Consider the following 19,386-nt stretch of genomic DNA (forward strand, 5'->3'; position numbering starts at 1 on the left):
TGCAAAGGACAATCTGGGGGCCGGGCAGGGCTACCAAAGAAAAGTAGAGATTTAGATGGATATTGATGTATCCACCCATTCAATATTTCGCTCATTCATCCATTCTTTAATCCATGAAACATTTATTGGAAACTTACTAAGTGCTCCAGTAATTGTTCTGGAGACTAGGGATACACAGGTGAATAAGATGCTGTAATTGTCCTTAGAAAATTGCATTTCAGTGGGAGAAATAATTATAACAAACTACGATAAGTGCCAGGACAAAGAAATGGAACAAGGGTGTTATGGCACCAAAAGTAGAGTCACCTACCATGGCCCTTAATATCAGAGATTTCCTGGAGGAAGTGATGCCTGAGTTAAGTGCTGAAGGTTGAGTCTACCTTAGTCAACTATGTGAATAAGAGGAGAGAAAAAGTTGGAGAGTAGAAGAACATTCCACATAGAAATTAGACACATGCCAAAGTAGTCATGACAACAGCTGACATATTTGGAAAACTACTTGACTTTTAGTCTAGGGACAACACTGTGGTTGAAGAAGGAAATGACAGGAGATGAGCCTGAAAAAAATGGGCTGGGGCCAGAGAACCCCCACTCAAAGGAACTTGGCATCTAATTCCTAGCACAGTGGGAAACCATGGAGGGGTTTAAGAAATGTGACATGATCAAATTTCCTCTCAGGGGTCTCTGGTGTGTGTGTGTGCAGGATGGTTAGTGAGATCTTTACAGTAGTCCTGTGAGACATAATGAAGGTTTGCCATAGGCTGGGCCAGTAGGGATCAGTTAAGGGCAAAGAAGGTGGACCAGTCAAGGATATCTCTGCTTTCTGGCTTGAATGACTGAGGGGCTGATGGTGCCTCAAAATGGGCAAAAGAACGTAAAAGAAATAGGTTCTGGAAGAAGGGGACAACTTCAAGATGGAACATACTGAGTTTTAGGGGATGGAGAGAAATACTGATGATGTGCATAAGTTAGATAGAAGGAGGTGAACAGGGGTATGGGTTGTAAATGGTTAGAATGTTCCCCCAAATAGGTGGCCACTGAAATTATGAGTGGATTGTGCAATCCAGGGACAATGGGTATACTTAAAACCATAGGATCGGGAGAAAGAAAGAGAGCCCTCCAAGAAGAGAAAAGAATAGTTTGAGAAGCATAAGGAATGCAATGAAAGTACGGTGATAGGGAAGTCCTCTTGACACCTCCCTTTTAGGTGCTTTTGTTCTGTGCTTCTGTAACATAAGCATATTTTTGTTATAATATCTACTGCATAGCTTTGATGATATTGATGGTCTTTCTTTTGCATCTATCTTTCCCCACCAGAGTGGAGGATCCTAGTGAACTAGGACTGCGTCTTAAGCATCACTGTATCTCATAGCACAGAAGACACACTTAGTATATACTAAGTATTCAATATGTTAGGCATTCACAAACACACACATATCCACACACATACTCACAATCCTCTCTCTCTTACTTGAGACCGCTTCGGTTGTAAGTTATACACTCAAACTTGAACTTGATAGGAATTGGTTCATGGTATCCAAGAGAGAGTTAAACATTCAAATTCTGTGAATGATAGAAAAGGAACCAGGCTTCAGGAACAACAGGCCATCACGACTTTTTTTTTTATCTTTCATTTTTTGCTGCATTCTCTCTCTAGATGGCTTTTGTATTTTTTTTAACATACTGGGAAATAGAACTATGATAACACCTACCATTTACATTTTATACCTTCAAAGACTAGACAGAAATTGATCTGAGACTTTCACTTCTTGCAAGTTCAAAAAAATTTGGGGTCATGTTTTTATCGGTCTAGCTGAGATGAAGTGACCATCTTTTGGACTGACTGCCTGAGCCCAGGGGGTCAATTAAATTTTTAAAAAGTCTGCCCTCTCTGAATCCATGAAAATAAGGGAGAATGCCTCTCAAATAGGCCTAACTAAGGTGTGATAGGTCTTAGGTATAACTAAGGTCTAACTAAGAAGGTGATAAACTTATTTAACGGTTAGAGGAAAAGAGAACTCCAGTAGAGTCTTGATTACCTAGAAATCCTGAGAATCCTGGAAATAGCCCATGGTGTGAAGCAGGATGGTAGAATATTAAAAGTATGGTCTTGGCAGAGATCCTATCTCCAGTGCTACATCATCCTGGCTCCACGGACTAGGGTTGAAATTATTCTGTCTGGATGAGGGTTTTTCCCCAAATGTAATGTGCAGATAACTATTATTGGGTTATTATAAGATTAAAATGAGATAATATGATAATAATAGCTAGCATTTATTAAATATTTATTATGGGAAAGATAGTGTTCTAAATGTGTCCTGGGTATCTGTAGGGTAAGTATTACTTTTATTTTCATTTTTTTTGCAGACAAGGAAAGTGAGATCCAACTAACTAGTCTAAGTGGTGAGTTGGGGTTTGATCCTAGGACACCAGTGCTAGAGTCCACACTCTACCACTGTGTTCTACTGCCTCCATTTTTTTTTTAATTTAAATTTTATTTAGTTAACATACAATGCAATTTTGGTTTCAGGAGTAGAATTCAGTGATTCATCACTTACATACAATACGCAGTGCTCGTCACAATAAGTGCCCTCCTTAATACCTATCACCATCTAGCCCATCTCCCCTCCCATCTCCCACCATCAACCCTCAGTTTATTCTCTATTGGTAAGAGTCTCTTGGAAACCTGGGAAGATGGCAGTGTAGGAGGACGCTGGGCTCACCTCGTCCTGCTGATCGCTTAGATTCCATCCACATCTGCCTAAATAAACCAGAAAACTGCCAGAAGACTAGCAGAATGGACTCTTTGGAGCCAAGTATAGACAAGAGGCCCAGGGAAGAGGCCGAAATTCCAAAGGGAACCAGTTCCCGTCACCGAACTTGCTTGCACCGTGTAAATGCCGAACACTGCGCTTCTGTGGATCCATCCCTCTGTCGGGGCTGCCTCCCTCCCAGTGCTGCAGGGCCCCTCCCATGGGGGACCATCGATGGCAAAGCGACCTAAGCCTGCCCCTCCTGCTCCTGTGCAACTTGTGGATCCACCCTGACTAATATGCCAGATCCCATCGAAGCAGCACCGCAAGCCTGGCAGTGTGCAAGTAGCCCAGACAGGGGCCACACCACTCCACAGTGAGTCCTGCCCCTGGGAGATGGGAAGATAAGGTACACACCAGTCTGACTGTGGCCCCAGCAGTGGGCTGGGGGCAGACTTCAGGTCTGACTGTGGCCCTGCCCACCAACCACAAGTTACTCCAGACAGCACAGGGGAAGTGCCCTGCAGTTTGGAGCTACTGCAGGGAATACCCAAAATGATGAAACAGGAGAATTCTCCTCAAAAGAAACTCCAGGAAGTAGCGAGAGCTAACGATTTCATCAAAAATGATTTAAGCAATATAAAAGAAAAAGAATTCAGAATAATAGTCACGAAATTAATCACTGGGCTTGAAAAAAGCATAGAGGACAGCAGAGAATCTATTGCTACAGAGATCAAGGGACTAAGCAATAGTCATGAGGAGCTAAAAAATGCTATAAATGAGGTGCAAAATAAAATGGAGGTGACCACAGCACAGATTGAAGAGACAGAGGAGAGAATAGGTGAATTAGAAGATAAAATTATGGAAAAAGAGGAAGCTGAGAGAAAGAGAGATAAAAAAAAATCCAGGAGTATGAGGGGAGAATTAGAGAACTAAGTGGTGCAATCAAATGGAACAATATCTGTATCATAGGAATTCCAGAAGAAGAAGAGAGATAGAAAGGGGCTGAAGGTGTACATGAACAAATCATAGCTGATAACTTCCCTGATCTGGGGAAGGAAAATGACATTGAAATCCAAGAGGCACAGAGAATTCCCTTCAGACATAACTTGAATTGATCTTCTGCACAACATATCATAGTGAAACTGGCAAAATACAATACAAAAGACAAAATTCTGAAAGCAGCTAGGGATAAACAGGCTCTAACTTACAAAGGTAGACACATAAGAGTAGTAGCAGACCTATCTACTGAGACTTCGCAGGCCAGAAAGGAATGGCAGGAAATCTTCAATGTGATGAGCAGAAAAAATATGCAGCCGAGAATCTTTTATCCAGCAAGTCTGTCATTCAGAATAGAAGGAGAGATAAAGGTATTCCCAAACAAACAAAAACTGAAGGAATTCACCACCACTAAACCAGCCCTATGAGAGATCCTAAGGGAGACTCAGTGAGTGTAATGTTGCAAGGACAACAAAGTACCAGAGACATCACTACAAGCACGAAACCTAAAGACATCACAATGATTCTAAACCCACATCTTTCAATAATAACACTGAATGTAAATGGATTAAATGCTCCAACCAAAAGACATAGGGTATCAGAATGGATAAAAAAACTACAAGACCTATCTATTTGCTGTCTACAAGAGACTCATTTTAGACTTTGGATTGAAAGTGAGGGGATGGAGAACTATATATCATGCTACTGGAAGTCAAAAGAAAGCTGGAGTAGCCATTCTTGCATCAGACAAACTAGACTTTAAATTAAAGGCTGTAACAAGAGATGAAGAAGGGCATTATATAATAATTACAGGGTCTATCCATCAGGAAGAGCTAACAATTATAAATGTCTATGCCCCGAATATGAAAGCCCCCGAATATATAAAACAATTAATCACAAACATAAGCAACCTTATTGATAAGAATGTGGTAATTTCAGGGGACTTTAATACCCCACTTACAGCAACGGATAGATCATTTAGACACAGGATCAATAAAGAAACAAGGGCCCTGAATGATACATTGGATCAGATAGACTTGACAGATATATTTAGAACTCTGCATCCCAAGGCAACAGAATATACTTTCTTCTCAAGTGCACATGGAACACTCTCCAAGATAGACCACATACTGGGTCACAAAACAGCCCTTCATAAGTATAAAAGAATTGAGATCATACGATGCACACTTTCAGACCACAATGCTATGAAGCTTGATATCAACCACAGGAAAATGTCTGGAAAACCTCCAAAAGCATGGAGGTTAAAGAACACCCTACTAAAGAATGAATGGGTCAACCAAGCAATTAGAGAAGAAATTTAAAAATATATGGAAACAAATGAAAATGAAAAGACAACAATCCAAACGCTTTGGGATGCAGCGAAGGCAGTCCTGAGAGGAAAATACATTGCAATCCAGACCTATCTCAAGAAACAAGAAAAATCCCAAATACAAAATCTAACAGCACACCTAAAGGAACTAGAAGCAGAACAGCAAAGACACCCCAAACCCAGCAGAAGAGGACAAATAATAAAGATCAGAGCAGAAATAAACAATATAGAATCTAAAAAAACTGTAGAAAAGGTCAATGAAACCAAGAGTTGGTTTTTTGAAGAAATAAATAAAATTGATAAACCTCTAGTCAGGCTTCTCAAAAAGAAAAGGGAGATGACCCAAATAGATAAAATCATGAATGAAAATGGAATTATTACAACCAATCCCTCAGAAATACAAGCAATTATCAGGGAATACTATGAAAAATTATATGCCAACAAACTGGGCAACCTGGAAGAAATGGACAAATTCGTAAGCACCCACACCCTTCCAAAACTCAAACAGGAAGAAATAGAAAACTTGAACAGACCCATAACCAGTGAATAAATTGAATCAGTTATCAAAAATATCCCAACAAATAAGGGTCCTGGGCCAGATGGCTTCCCTGGGGAATTCTACCAGACATTTAAAGCAGAGATAATACCTATTCATCTCAAGCTGTTCCAAAATATATAAAGGGAAGGAAAACTTCCAGAACCATTCTATGAAGCCAGCATTACTTTGATTCCTAAACCAGACAGAGACCCAGCAAAAAAAGAGAACTACAGGCCAATATCCCTGATGAATATAGATGTAAAAATTCTCAACAAGATACTAGCAAATCAAATTCAACAGCATGTAAAAAGCATTATTCACCATGATCAAGTGGGATTCATTCCTGGGCTGCAGGGCTGGTTCAACGTCCACAAATCAATCAATGTGATATATCACATTAATAAAAGAAAAGAACCATATGATCCTGTCAATCAATGCAGAAAAAGCATTTGACACAATTCAGCATTTCTTAATAAAAACCCTTGAGAAAGTCAGGATAGAAGGAACATACTTAAACATCATAAAAGCCATTTATGAAAAGCCCACAGTTAATATCATCCTCAATGGGGAAAAACTGAGAGCTTTCTCCCCGAGATCAGGAACACAACAGGTATGTCCACTCTCACCACTCTTGTTTAACATAGCGTTGGAAGTTCTAGCATCAACAATCAGACAACAAAAGGGAATCAAAGGCATCAAAATTGGCAAAGATGAAGTCAAGCTTTCACTTTTTGCAGATGACATGATATTATACATGGAAAACCCAATAGACTCCACCAAAAGTCTGCTAGAACTGATACATGAATTCAGCAAAGTCTCAGGATACAAAATTAATGTACAGAAATCAGTTGCATTCTTACACACTAATAATAGAGCAATAGAAAGACAAGTAAAGAAACTGATCCCATTCACAATTGCACCAAGAAGCATAAAATACCTAGGAATAAACCTAACTAAAGATGTAAAAGATATGTATGCTGAAAACTATAGGAAACTTATGAAGGAAATTGAAGAAGATATAAAGAAATGGAAAAATATTTCATGCTCATGGATTGGAAAAATAAATATTGTTAAAATGTCAATACGACCCAAAGCTATCTACACGTTCAATGCAATCCCAATCAACATTGTACCAGCATTCTTCTTGAAGCTAGAACAAGCAATCCTAAAATTTGTATGGAACCACAAAAGACCCTGAATAGCCAAAGTAATATTGAAGAAGACCAAAGCTGGAGGTATCACAATCCCAGACTTCAGCCTCTACTACAAAGCTGTCATCATCAAGACAGCATGGTATGGGCACAAAAAAAGACACATAGACCAATGGAATAGAATAGAAACCCCAGAACTAGAGCCACAAGCATATGGCCAACTAATCTTTGACAAAGCAGGAAATAATATCCAATGGAAAAAGGACAGTGTCTTTAACAAATGGTGCTGGGAGAACTGGAAAGCAACATGCAGAAGAATGAAACTTTCTTACACCATTCACAAAAATAAACTCAAAATGGATAAAGGACCTGAGTGTGAGACAGGAAACCATCAAAACCCTAGAGGAGAAAGCAGGAAAAAACTCTCTGACCTCGGTCGTAGCAATTTCTTACTTGACACATCTCCAAAGGCAAGGGAATTAAAAGCAAAAATGAACTATTGGGACCTCATGAAGATAAAAGCTTTTGCACTACAAAGGAAACAATCAACAAAACTAAAAGGCAACCAACGGAATGGGAAAAGATATTTGCAAATGACATATCAGACAAAGGGCTAGTGTCCAAAATCCATAAAGAACTCACCAAACTCCACACCCAAAACACAAATAATCCAGTCAAGAAATGGGCAGAAAACATGAATAGACACTTCTCTAAAGAAGACATCCGGATGGCCAACAGGCACATGAAAAGATGCTCAACGTCGCTCCTAATATCAGGGAAATACAAATGAAAACCACACTGAGATACCACCTCACGCCAGCCAGAGTGGCCAAAATGAACAAATCAGGAGACTATAGATGCTGGCGAGGATGTGGAGAAACGGGAACCCTCTTGCACTGTTGGTGGGAATGCAAACTGGTGCAGCCACTCTGGAAAACAGTGTGGAGGTTCCTCAAAAAATTAAAAATAGATCTACCCTATGACTCAGCAATAGCACTGCTAGGAATTTACCCAAGGGACACAGGAGTGCTGACGCGTAGGGGCACTTGTACCCCAATGTTTACAGCAACACCTTCAACAATAGCCAAATTATGGAAAAAGCCTAAATGTCCATCAACTGATGAATGAATAAAGAAATTATGGTTTATATACACAATGGAATACTACTTGGCAATGAGAAAGAATGAAATATGCCTTTTTGTAGCAACGTGGATGGAACTGGAGAGTGTTATGCTAAGTGAAATAAGTCATACAGAGAAAGAGAGATACCATATGTTTTCACTCTTATGTGGATCCTGAGAAACTTACCAGAAGACCATGGGGGAGGGGAAGGAAAAAACAAAAGTTAGAGAGGGAGGGAGCCAAACCAGAAGAGACTCTTAAAAGTTGAGAATAAACTGAGGGTTGATGGGGGGTGGGAGGGAGGAGAAAGTGGGTGATGGGCATTTAGGAGGGCACCTGTTGGGATGAGCACTGGGTGTTGTATGGAAACCGGTTTGACAATACATTTCACAATAATAAAAAAAAGAGAGTCTCTTGTGGTATGTTTCGCTCTCTCTTCTTCCCCCTCCCTGCCACTTCTCATATGGTTCCTTTGTTTTGTTTCTTAAGTTCCACATTAGTGAAGTCACGTGGTATTTGTCTTTCTATGATTGACTTATTTTACTTAGGATAATACATTCTAGCTAGCCATCCACATCATTGCAAATTATTGCCTGCCTTATAACTATTGCTGAAAGAATATATACAAAGAGCTTAGCATGGTACCTGGTCCCACAGTTAAGGGAGAACAAATGCATTCATTTTGCTAACATTTATTGAGTGTCTACTATGTGGTAGATACAGTTCTAGACGCTGAAAGTAGAGCAGAAAGACAAAAACCCTGTACTTCATAAAATTTACACTGTAGTATGGGAAAAAATGGAATAAATATGTCAGTAAAAACATATAGAGAATTTTAAGTAGTGATTAATATCATAAAGGAAATAAAACACCTCAATGACACAGAGCATGTGTGGGTGGTATAGCAACGGCCATGGGCACATGATCAAAAACAAGTCTTTAAGGGGGTTATATTTGCCCTGAAATGTAAATGATAAGAGAGAGCTAGCCATACAAAGAACAGTGGGAAGAATTTTCTAGGCAACGGAAATAGCGCTGCCCAAACCCATACCGGAAATGAGCTTGAGTTTGTGAAACACAAAGAAGGTCAGTCTGGCTAGAGGCAGGTAGGGCTTGGGTGTGGAAGGTAAAACTTGTAAGTGATGATTGATCAGCTTTTTAGGAACTTGAGAGAATGGTGAATAGTTTGTGTGTGTGTGTGTGTGTGTGTGTGTGTGTGCGCGCGTGCATAATAGGCCATTGTGGGATTTTATGAAGCTTAATGATACCATCTGATTTAGGATTTGAGAAGATCATTCTGACAGCTATCTGAAAAACGGAGAGTAGGCAGCAAAAGAAACCAAAAGACAATGATGGCTGAAATTAGGGTTTTGGGAGGACGAGAAGTGGCCAGGTTAAGAATATATTTGCTGACAAAATTTACTAATTCACCGAATGCAGGTAAGAAGGAAAGGACAGAATACAGGATGATTCTTAAGATTTGGCATAAATAACTGGAGAAGTTTGGGCGGGTAAAGGAACGAAGTGCTTGGATGCAAGAACAAGGAATTCTGTCTTTGGTATATTAAATATGAGCAAATACTTAGTGGTTATCAGCTGACAGCTTCCTAAGGAGGCTGTAGCAGGGAAAATGGATTATATAACGAATTTAAATTTAAACTGAGTCCAATTTAAAACGCAGTTGGATTGGGATTTAAAATTTGGCATTTTTAGCTTAGTGAATCTGTGTTCTGCAAAAAGCAGTAAATGATTCTTGCAAGATTTTATACGGATCAAATTTCAGTTCTTACAGCCCATAGGCAGCAAGCCACCAGGTAGCAAGTTGATTCACAAGTCCTACAGATCTCATGTGTTTGTGGTCCCAGTCTGATTTCTGCTACCTGACAGCTGGGACCCCAGGGAAGACCTAGTCTGAAAGCTGAGTAACCGGGGCCACCTCGACAAGGGGGCTCCCAATCCCTCTACCCTTTGTCTTCAGTCTTTGGAACAAAGACTGGATTTTCCCAGATAGAGACTAAGCCCAGGGCTGGTGGTCAGTGTGGTAGCATGGTCTTTTTGTGTTTTTCTATGAGTGGAAAGGACTGCCAACGTCTTCTTTGCAAATTTCGCCTCATTTCATGATGTGGGAAGGTGGCCAGCTCGCTTTTGCAGGTGGTCCACTCCCTATATCCAAGTCTCCCATATTTGGCTTCCAGCTTTGAAGCCCATCTTCATGAAGTTATAATGACCCTCTAGATACCAGGGACACAGGAGGGCAAGTTTGACCTACGGCACCATCTGGAGAATCTGCCCCAGATCTCTCAAGTGTCCAGGGGTGACTGTGGTGTGACTTTTGTCCAGGTACTCGAGCTAAGAGTGATTTAGGTCATTGGTTTTCTGTGGAATCCTGAGGGAAGAGGGGAAGCCAAGCATACAGAACTCTAGGCCTCCCGCCTCCATTTCGGCCACAGCAGCTCCGAATTTTTTTTGTTTTATATTTTGGGGTTCTGAATGAGGTTACATGTGAGATTGCTGGGGAAAAACGTTTGAAAAGCAGTGTTTAGATGAAGAGGTCTAAGCTAAAAACTGGCGGATTTGTGCCTTTCCCCTGACTTTAACTCATCTCGGGTATGTTTTGCAGAGATGTACAACCAGACGTGGAAGCTGAGGTGGAGAAATATTGTATATGTAAATGTTGAAATATATAAGCCCCTCTTATCTGCATACATTTATCTCCATAAGTGGGACGGGAAGAATAACACATCTTCCTCCATTTGGCTCTGAGTGTTGGCCTGGGTTTTTAAATTTCTTTTGGCTCTGGTTTAGGCTAGAATCCTTGTCAGGCTCATTTGTTCTTGCAGAAAAAATATTTAGTAATTGCCTCTTTGTAGTTTACAAGTTTTCTAACCACCCTTCTTGACCTATGTGCAAGTAGTGAGAATAAGTGGAATAGCTGAGGTTTTCTTTCCCTTTCTTTCTTCAAGTTCCTGATGCGTTTTCAAGATCAGGACTCAGAACTCATCAAATAAACATTTTCCCCTCTGCTTATCTTTGTGAGGTCAAGAAGATGTGAATCAGCTTGTGGGTTCACCAGGATGATTTGTTATTTTCCATGGAAAACTAGAGCGTTCTCAGAGGCCAGCAGCTTCCTTCCCTCTCCTGCACTCTAGCCCCAGCCATTGTGTAACTGGGTTTACAAAAAACAAAAATAAAAAAAAAGAACATGTGCAAGTTTCTCAACTGCATTAATACATGGGGGAATTTGTACTGCATCCAACAATCCAGCCAGTCCTTTGGGAACTTAGTAGACAGACTCTGGCATCAACAGGGCACCAAGATCCAGATCCAGCTAAAGGTCCATAACAATGGATCTGTCCAAAAGGCTGTGAGACTCTGATACCTGGATCTGCTACAGATACCACTTACAATGTCTGGGCTGGGTCCTATCAGTTATATCTATAAGCTTTATTTAACAAGGCCACCATTAATGAGGTTCTGCTGTGTGCCTGGGGAAGCCTTTTTCTTTTCTTTTTCATTTTGTTTCACGGGGCTGTGCATCTTAGGATCATTATGCCCTATCCAAGTTGCTAATGGACTGAACTAAAGTAACCCTGAAGAAACAATATAAGTATAGCACGACCTAATATTAATTGCTTCAAGGAAAAAGTTTCAACTAAGTTTCCTTTGAGAGGTCTCCTTCCAAAATGACTGCTCAAAACTCCTTCCCCCTTCTTCCAAGAACATCCTCGACTCCAGTCCACATAGTTTCTACAGGGGCTTGCCATGTCCTTATATGACCCCACAGCACTGGTTAGAGACAGTAGGCACAGGGTCCATCGAGGTACCCCATCCACTGGCTACAGTTGATCAATCCAGGAAAAGATAATAGATCCAAGTCTGTTCGGTGAACTAACATGATTGAACTTGAGGTATACAGAGATGCAGAGAGGTCTTTCTTCCATAGCTGGAAGACAGAACACTGGGGGGCCATTGGTGGCTATGTTTGTGTCATTTTAAGAAGCTATTTTGTATCAATGGAAGCATAAATCGATGCTCAGGGAGCAGCAGAGATTGGGGGAAAGTGAGGAGAATGGTTTCAGTTATTCTTGGGTCGACTCCATCTCTAGGCCACCCTGGCCTTTTTTTTTTTTTTTCTTTTTTGGATGATTCAATACATTTGTTTCAGTTAATTGGGGTATTGTTTCTCTATCTGGCACCTGAAAAAGTCCTACTGAATATGCTTTTTAGTACCTTTTGGGGGAACTTCTCCTTTCAGAGGCTTATGACAGCTATCAGTCAGGCAGCTACTACTTATTTGGCTATGAAGACAAATTGGAAATGAAGCATTCTAGACAAGAAAAAGACAGTATTATGAATTTGATGCAGTTTATCATTCAGTTCCATCCACTTATTCTTTAACCAGCTCATTTTCCTATGCCTTTGACCTAGACTCACATTACTAGAATTGAGTAATTCTAGTAGTTGCTTGAAATTGGTTTTTTTGGTATCTTTTTTTCCCAGGCTACATGGCATCCAAAGTGTCTGATTTAGTAAAAGAAACCAAAACCAAAGAGGCATAGGCAGAGAAGGGACTTTATTGCTGCATACAACTAAAAAGTCTGGGGAATATCTCACAAGAAAAGATTCAAAAGTGTTCAGCTGATGTCATCAGAATTTGCTCCTCAACATGTCTCAGCTCTGTTCTCTGTATCGGTTTAATTCTCAAGCAGCCTCCACTTGGTGGACAGATGGATGCCAGTAGCTCTAAGCCAGAAGTTCCCAATAGTTGGTGAATTTGTCCTCTAAGGGACATCTGACAATTTATAGAGACACTTTTTTGTAACTGGGGATGGGGGTGGGGAGTGCTCTTGTCATCTAGTAGGTAGAAGGCACAAAACCCTCTCCCTCAACAAAATATTGTTGGGCCCCAAATGCAGATAGTGTTGAAGTTAAGAAATGGCTGCGTAAGGCCTTCTGTCACCATTAAAAGAGAGCTTCTTTTTCCAGAGAGTTCTAGTGAAAATTCAGGACTTATTGGTATTGGTTGTCTCAGGCTAAGTTACACGCACATCCCTGAGGAAGTCATTGTGACCAGAGAGTTTTTGTATCCTCACAGGCAGATCTGGGTCCCATACCCCCCTGATTACGAGGCAGGGGATTATTCCCACCCAAGTCCCACAGACTTAGAGTAAGGATAGGGGTGGTTAACAAAGGAAACCAAGAATGCTCTTGCTAGAAGGGTAATGAATATATGACAGTGAAAAACAGTAACTGTCTACTAGAGTATCTCAGCTGGTAACCAGAGATTCCAGATCAATGCACATGAATAAGGCCATATGAAAGAATTGGAGAGAAATGTTCCAGTTATTGTCTTCCTTTTCCTCTTGGTCACTATGTAGCCTCTACACACAGTGTCCCTTGGTTTGTTGGTGAAACTAGAAGAGTATCATCTGTGGTAGAACTTCAGTGTTATGGATGGCAGGCCTGTGGGGTAAAGTTTAGGGGGCAGGTTGCAGGTAGTTTCAAGGGGCCTTTTCACGGTCATCGCATCCTGTGTTTACACTAAGCTGAATCACAGCCATTGTAGTGGCTCGTTGTGGTAGGCAGAGTTAAAGGATTCTAAGATTCCCAAGATTGCCTGTCCCTGAAAAATCCTTATGAATAGGATGGATTTTACTCCCATATTTAGGTTATGTTATATGCTCATAAAATAGGGAGATTATCTGGATGGGCCTAACCTAGTCACTTGAGCCCTTTAAAAGAAGGGAGTGTTTTATCATTGGTGAAAAAGAAGTCAAAGACTCAAACCATGAGAAGGATCTGAAGCAGGCATGGCTGCTGACTTGAAGAGAGAGGGGCCAGGAGGCAAAGGCTATGTGTGGCCTCTAGAAACCGAAAGTGTCCCCTGCCTCAGAGTAAGTAAAGAAACAGGGATTTCAGCCCTAGCAATTCAAGGTGATGAATTCTGCCAATAATCATGAACTTGGAAGAGAACCAGAGGCTTAACTGAGAATGACAGCACTAGATGGCACTGATTTCATCCCCGTGAGACCCTAAACAGAGAATCCAGTCATACCATGTCTGCACTTCTGTCCTAGGGAAATTGTAAGAGAATACATTTTTCTTGTTTAAACAGCTAAGTTTTGGTCATTTGTCATGCAACAGTATTAAACTAATATACTAATAGTATAAGCTCCAGATTGTCCATTTCCACCGTCACATAATGCTCAATAGAATGGCAGATGTTGCAACCCTGAAGGCTGCAATAAAGGTCACGGGAGGGCCAATTAAATTATGCACAATGCTACTTGAAGAGAAAAGACAACAACAAGTGGAAACGATGTAGGAAGGGCAACAACTACTCTTCCCATCCGTGATCCACTAACAGATAATTAGCAGCATCCTTCTAACTCCTTTTATTTTTAATTTTGTTAAACATTTATTTATTTTTGAGAGACAGAGAGAGACAGAGCATGAGCAGGGAGGGGGAGAGAGACAGGGAGATACAGAATCCGAAGCAGGATCCAGACTCTGAGCTGTCAGCACAGAGCCTGACATGGGGCTGGAACCCACAAACCGTGAGATCATGACCTGAGCCACCGTTGGACGCTTAACCAACTGAGCCACCCGGGTGCCCCCTTCTGACTCTTTTATTTGCCCTTCCTCCTCACTGAACTCCAGCCACAATTAATTAGCTTCAGCTCTGTGGATTGCCTTGCAGTCTCACAGCTTCCTCCTCTGGGTCAAGCTCTTTCCTCTGCCAGAGATGTTCTTTATCACTAACTTTACTTGGTGAACTCTACTTTCCTTCCCAAGGTTGGGCTCAAGTGCAATTCCCTTCATGAAGAATTCTTTCAATTCTCCAGCCCTTAGTACAATAAATGTCTTTCACCTTTCTGTGCTTCAGATCTCCTTGGTTGATAACAAAGATCTTGAGGGCAGGAACTCTGACCTGAGCACAGGGCTTGGAACATCTTGGGATTATTGAATAGAAGCCTACCACAAGTCTTGACGAGTTGTCGCGACAACCGGTCATCGGGTGGAAAGCCTGGGGATGAGACTTCAGATCAGGCTTTGGTTTATCATGTCTCTTGGCAGCACTGCGTAAAGAAGCTTATGACCCTGGTGGTATGAAGATCTTACCCTCCCAGCTGATAGTCTTCTCCATGGTGCTGCAGCTTGGATGTGTTGTCGGAACAAGGACTTTTTCCCCTGCCTTCACTGAAACTGTCAATAAAATTATTTTTTTTTCTGAAAAATTTCACAATTTCTGGGAATCAACTTCATCACAAGGCACACAGTGTGCACAGAACCAATCTGTTGAATAAACAAGATGGCAGAGCATGATATCATAAAGCATTTCCTACACTTGCTCACCTGTTAACACAATACTGGTGTTTACACATTTGGAAGGTGTTGGGTACACACCCTGGGGATCCATGGACTGGGAACAGTAAGATGTATCCCTGGGAAGGGCTGACAAACCTGCCTGGCCCAGATATTATTGGAGGGGATCCCAATTTCTAGGCTGGTGTGCAAGAGGGATATTTGTTCTATTTTGCTTCACCATCTGTTGACCAGGTCTCAGACAGCACTACCTGTGAGACAAGACTGATCTCATCCTTGGTAATGAAAAGAGTTATCAGCTTAGGTTGTTTAGTTTAATTTGGGACTTATCTCCAATATATTAGCAAAATCTGCATTTCATTTTTCAGTCTGTTAATTCATCATTCAACATATCTTTATTGAGTGCCTGCTATATGAATACAACAGGGTGGCGATGTCCTTGGAATAGTGTCTTGGGGTTTACCCCCAGCAGGGAAGAGACACACGTTGTTAGTATATAGGTGCTACTGCAATAAATACCATAGAAGAGAGGTTCCCAGGGTTCAGAGGGATCATACAAAGATGTGAGTGATTCAGAGAGGTGAAGAGAAGCTTCCTTGAGGAAAGTGACAGGAGAAGAAAAAATAATCCAGGCTGGTTGAAGAGCGTGTGTAGAACCTGTATAGCAGGACATCACACAGTGATCTCAACGTGCCGAAGGAAGGCTAGTGTCCCTGGACGGCAGGGAAGGAGCAAGAGGGGAGCAGGAGAAAGGCCGGAGGGGTTCTACCATGTTATAAGGCTTTATCCTGGGAGCAAAGGGAAGCCTTCAAGTGTTTGAAACAAAATGACAATCAGCTTTGCACTTTTAGAACACTTCCTCTGATTGCAAGGTAGAAAATGGATTGGAGGAGACCAGAGTAGATGTGATAACTAGGTAGGGGGCTACCGTGGCCCCAGTGAAAAATTAGGGGGGAATGAGCAAGAGTGATGGTGGAAGAAATACATTCAAGGGGAGAGATCTGAGAGATAGTCAGTATGTAGATGCGTATTTTCCCAGCGAAAGCTGTAGAGAATGTTTATGTGGTAGGATCTGATCTTTGTGTGGAAACCTGACGGTATTCATACAGGAGAAAAGAAAACATTTATTGGTGCAAAAAAAGACAACATTTAAGAAATAATTCAAATAATACATAAAACATTGTAAGTAATAACATAGCAATAATAATAAAGAAAAATAAATAAGACATTCTAGGCAGAATTGTCTGAATCCTCAAGGTACAAAAACAATCCTACTTCATGTGGCTTGTACTTACTACTAAAACTGGGCAGAAAAGTTTATAAAATGGAGATTTTAATGTGATTCAAAGCTTTCTATAAGTGTGCAGCCAGAATTTAATGTGACTTTTCATGTTAATTTTTTTTTTTTTTTTCATATGGGACTCCTCATTGCTGTTTTGGAGGATAAACGACTATGGCCATTCCTGAAAATAAAATCATTCCAGTCTACATAAATAGAGTCAACAAAAAATAAGTTATTTGAAGTAGTCGGCTTCTAGTGAAAACATTCCAAGCCCAACAAGCAATTTTGTTCCTGTGTTTATCCCTGGGACTCCATTACTGCACCACAGAGACACGAGTCTTCTATGTGTCTCTGTGCAGAGATTTAATTAACCATGAAGGTGCTTGATGGTGAGGAATCCTGCTTATTCATGGTGTTTTAACATCTATGAAAAGGAAATACCATGGTTTTCAGGTCTGGTCATGCAGCCATACGTTTCCATTCAGAAACACAACTCAGAGGAGGCATATTCCTTATATAAATAAACTGAAAATATGTGCTGCTGCACTTGAGATACCAGAATGACTGACAGTTACTCTTCTTAGATTGATCAAAGCGATTCCAATTAGAAAAACTTTTATGTATGTATGTGTGTGTATATATATATTTATATATATACACACACATACACACACATATAAATATGTATACATATATACATGTATCCATATACACATGTATACATATATACATGTATACATTTGATTTCATTATATATATAATATATATTTATATAAATATATTATATAATATATTTATATAAATTTATATAATTATACATTATATAAATAATATATATATAAAACAAAATCAAATGCTAAATAGATGAGTATAGCGACACTACTCTGAGACAAATATTTTAATCAGGGAGCATCTTAGAAAACATTTGCAAAATGAAATCACAGACTTAATGTAGGCCACTTGACTGCAATTTCAAAATATGTGATATAGATTTATCCCCCAGTGAAAAGTTATTTTTCGACAAGAGTAGTAGCCCCAATTTAGGTTGACTGGAGGACTGGTAAAGAAAGACAGAAGAGCCACATGTGCCTCAACCAACTGTAAAATATGACACAAAAACTGTAACTGCAAAGCCCAGAGTTCCAGGGCTTTCAACTTCTAAACCTGTTCAAAGAAGGCATGATGCCATTTTCACATGGTTCCATGTGTGACCTGGTGGTAATTTTTCCCAGCACCGGATCCATTTTCAGCTGAATGAGACAGCGACTGTTGTTTGTAGCCATCAGTTGGTCTAGACAGACAATTCTTTGGAGATCCATTGTCCTTTGATAGGTTTATCAGATTTTCACCCCATCTTTCCTTTATTTCTATATCCTCCGGTCTCTCCTTCTTGCACATGTGATGTAATGATTCTTCCTGGCAAAGGTCATTCAATGGCCTGAAGTCTCCAAGAGCAGCAGAGTAAAGCAGTGGATGGTGTATTTTGCTTGTCTCCTAAACTTCCCTGCTGGGAATCATTTCTTCTTCACACACTTCTATAAAAATAACCAGCCCCTCCCTCACTCTCCGTTTCCTTAAATATTGAATAACAAGGAAAGTCAAGTGACCCAAGAAGCAATGAAATGGAGTAGCCAGAAACACACTCTCCAGATGGCCCAGCACCTAGGTTCAAGCCCTAATTTTGTAACTGCTGGATTGCAACCCTAGGCAATTACTGACCTCATATTTGTTTCCCACCTGTGAAGGAGAGAGTAATTGTTGTGAGGGTCACGTTGTTGTAAGGATTACTTAAATTAAAAAAATAATAATACATTTTAAAAATAACTCTAAAAAGTTCCCTGTACAATGCCCAGCATATTATAACCAGCCAATACATGTTAGCTATTCTTACTAAAGGTCAGAGACACAATCATTTGAACCCCAGCAGGGAGACTCTGGGAGCACAGCATATAAAATTTTGTATCTGTGCTAAAATGTACAGATATTTATTTCCTCTGGCAAGCTTTATTTTGTGTGAGAACAAAAAAAGCCTTCTGTCAATAGAGAGGGTGGCTTAAAAAAAAAAAAAAAAGCTGGGAGAGCTTTAATCAAGTTGTGTTCCACGATGGGGATATATTTTGTTTATTTTTAGAGTAGGAGCACTGTGCTTTGGAAGTCCTGTCCCGCCGGATATGTGAGATATTTAAAAATCAATTCCAGAAACCAAGGCGGTATTGTTCAAGATGCATCAAGGGCTAGATTTGAGCCACACGGTCAATGTAAATAACGTGAAGGCCTAAGTCACACTTGACGGTCAGTTGGACAAAACAGAAGGAGCAAGACAAGCTAATGAAATAATTAAAATTTAGTGGAAAATAACCAGTTGACAGCAAGAAGTCCATTTCTGTAGACAGACCACTTAAGCTCTAAAAACATACACACGTTCATATATGATGGCTACAAATGAGCTTGTGATTTTCCTCCGAAAGTATTTGAGCAGGAAATAAAACCTTTTCCCAGTGGATGAAATAACAGTCCTTTCTGCCAATCTAAGCAAGGCAGATTTAAATTTTATATGTGTCCAACTGCTTGTTCCCCCTTAGCTAATAACCTGCACGCTGGAAACATTTCAAATGAAAGGGAGTTCACAGCCCCACAGCCCAGCTCTGAATATATCTACCATGCATGTAAACAAGTAAACCATTATGTTTCTTATTGAGATAAAGAATACAATGATAAGTGGAGACTTTCACAAAACAAAGGGCTTCCTATTGCGAGTGTGGATAATCTTCCAGAAAACCCTGTGTTTTGGCAAATCACACCAGATTAATCTATTAAGCATCTCCTTTCATTATCAAATTTCCGCTGTCTATCACTGAGGCTGCCTTATCAAGCACCCCTTTTTC

This window comes from Felis catus, chromosome F2 (assembly GCF_018350175.1).
Source record: "Felis catus isolate Fca126 chromosome F2, F.catus_Fca126_mat1.0, whole genome shotgun sequence".
NCBI lineage: Eukaryota > Metazoa > Chordata > Mammalia > Carnivora > Felidae > Felis > Felis catus.